Source organism: Lissotriton vulgaris, chromosome 4_1 (genome assembly GCF_964263255.1).
Source record: "Lissotriton vulgaris chromosome 4_1, aLisVul1.2, whole genome shotgun sequence".
Classification (NCBI taxonomy): domain Eukaryota; kingdom Metazoa; phylum Chordata; class Amphibia; order Caudata; family Salamandridae; genus Lissotriton; species Lissotriton vulgaris.
The window spans coordinates 1399613357-1399616271 of NC_141691.1; the positions used below are offsets into that span (position 1 = coordinate 1399613357).

Here is a 2915-nt window from a genome sequence, read left to right on the forward strand (position 1 = left end):
CCAGCTGTAGTCTGATCGATGGGGCACTCTCGGTCCGTTTAGGGATGGACTGCTTGGCCAGCCTCGGATTTTGTTTCGTACAAAGAGCTTCCACCCTGCATGGACCATCTGACTCGAGGGCCTGCCGCCTGGCGGGAACCCCTTTACTCAGCAGAGCGAAGGCCGAGTGGCCCCCGCAGCTCGTGATCCCAGTGGTCTGACCCGAGCTGAAGGGGTCAGGTGGCGCCAGGCCCTTGGATGCTGCCCAGCAGGTCTGTAGGCCCTGCATGCCACACCGTCACCTCTCTCTGCCCAGCACATTTCCACAGCAGCTCGGACCTTTCCGAGGGGTGCCGCCGCCGCCAGGCTCCGGCACTCCTGTGTCTCGCTCAGGCTGTGCCTCGGCCCGCCTCTCCCTCCTGGGGAAGACGGCTGGGCCTGCCGGTGCCCATGCGACCGCACCTCTCCACACCCCTCCAGCGAGCCCTCCTGCCCAGGCGGGTGGACTCCTTCACCTGGCAGTCTTCCGAGAGATAGAGGGGGTATGAAGGTTGCCGGTCGGGGAGATGGGCACGCGGCCCCCACCCCATCAGCAGGTGCAGCTACCTGATTGATCCTGCCAGTAGCATATGCTTGTCTCAAAGATTAAGCCATGCATGTGCAAGTACACACGGCCGGTACAGTGAAACTGCGAATGGCTCATTAAATCAGTTATGATTCCTTTGATCGCTCCATATGTTACTTTGATAACTGTGGTAATTCTAGAGCTAATACATGCCGATGACCCCTGACCTCCCAGGATGCGCGCATTTATCAGACCACCACCAATTCAGGCTCGCTGGGTCGCTTTGGTGACTCTAGATAACCTCTGGCCGATCGCACGTCCCCGTGACGGCGACGATACATTAGGATGTCTGCCCTATCAACTTTCGATGGTACTTTCTGTGCCTACCATGGTGACTACGGGAAGCGGGGAATCAGGGTTCGATTTCGGAGCGGGAGCCTGAGAAACGGCTACCACATCCAAGGAAGGCAGCAGGCGCGCAAATTACCCACTCCCGTCTCGGGGAGGTAGTGACGAAAAATAACAATACAGGACTCTTTCGAGGCCCTGTAATTGGAATGAGTACACCTTAAATCCTTTAACGAGAATCCATTGGCGGGCAAGTCTGGTTCCAGCAGCCACGTTAATTCCAGTTCCAATAGCGTATAATAAAGTTTCTGCAGTTAAAAAGCTCATAGGTGGATCTTGGGATCGACCTGGCGGTCTGCAGCGAGGTGAGCTACCACCTGTTCCAGCCCCTGCCCCTCGTTGCCCCCTTGATGCTCTTGACTGAGTGTCCTAGGGGTCCGAAGCGTTTACTTTGAAAGAATTAGAGTGTTCAAAGCCGGCCCGCTGAATGCTTCAGCTAGGAATAATGGAATAGGACTCCAGTTCTATTTTGTTGGTTTTCGGAACTGGGGCCATGATTCAGAGGTATGGCCAGGGGCATTCGTATTGTGCCGCTAGAGGTGAACTTCTTGGATGCACAAGACGAACCAAAGCGGAAGCATTTGCCAAGAATTTTTTCATTAATCAAGAACGAAAGTCGGAGGTTCGAAGACTATCAGATACCGTCCTAGTTCCGACCATAAAGAATGCCGACTAGTGATCCGGCAGCGTCATTCCCATGACGCACCGAGCAGCTTCTGGGAAACCAAAGTCTTTGGGTTCCGGGGGGAGTATGGTTGCAAAGATGAAACTTAAAGGAATTGACGGAAGGGCATCACCAGGGGTGGAGCCTGCGGCCCAATTTGACTCAACACGGGAAACCTCACCAGGCCCGGACACGGAAAGGATTGACAGATTGATAGCTCTTTCTCGATTCTGTGGGTGGTGGTGCATGGCCGTTCTTAGTTGGTGGAGCAATTTGTCTGGTTAATTCCGATAACTAACAAGACTCCTCCATGCTAACTAGTTACGCGACTTAGTTGGTGGAGCAATTTGTCTGGTTAATTCCGATAACTAACAAGACTCCTCTATGCTAACTAGTTACGCGACCCCCAGCGGTCGGCGTCCAACTTCTTAGAGGGACAAGTGGCATTCAGCCACACGAGATCGAGCAATAACAGGTCTGTGATGCAACTTAGATGTCTGGGGCTGAACGCATGCTACACTGAACAGATCAGCGCGTTTCTACGCTTTGCCGACAGGTGCGGGTAACCCGCTGAACCCCGTTCGTGATAGGGATTGCAATTATTTCCCATGAACGAGGAATTCCCAGTAAGTGCGGGTCATAAGCTCGCGTTGATTAAGCCCCTGCCCTTTGTACACACTGCCCATCGCTACTACCGATTGGATGGTTTAGTGAGGTCCTCGGATTGGCCCCACGGGGTCGGCAACGGCCCTGGCGAAGCGCCGAAAAGAAGATCAAATTTGACTATCTAGAGGAAGTAAAAGTTGTATCAAGGTTTCCGTAGGTGAACCTTTGAAGGGCTCGATAGTGGAGAGGCCCTGGAAATATCGCTTGTATGGAGGATGTCAACAGGCCCACTATTCTGGCAAACACTCTGAATGAGACCATCTGTTTGGACAACAGGGAGCGTAGTTCCTTTTTGATATCCCAAAGTTTGGAGCGGGGAAGGCTCAACTAAGCTGTTTGAGAATTTATGACGAAACCTAGAAAGTCTATTGTCTGGGAAGGGCACAGAACCGACTTGGATTCGTTGATCACGAACCCCAGGTTTTGTAACATAGCAATGGTTATGCGTAAATGCTGAACTGCCAAGGTTGGAGACAGCGCCATGATAAGTATGTCGTCCAAGTATACTATCATGCGAACCCCCTTTTCCCTGAGATATGCTATCACTGGCTTCAGCACCTTGGTGAAACACCATGGTGCTGAGGAGAGTCCAAAAGGAAGGACCAAGTATTTGAACCACCATGTCCACCATAA

The 2915-nt window shown here is 52.6% G+C and overlaps 1 pseudogene; it reads left to right on the forward strand.

The window, feature by feature from the left end:
- Nucleotides 1-582: 582 nt before the first annotated feature.
- LOC147724046 (18S ribosomal RNA) lies at nt 583-2462 on the forward strand (annotated as a pseudogene).
- Nucleotides 2463-2915: the final 453 nt, after the last annotated feature.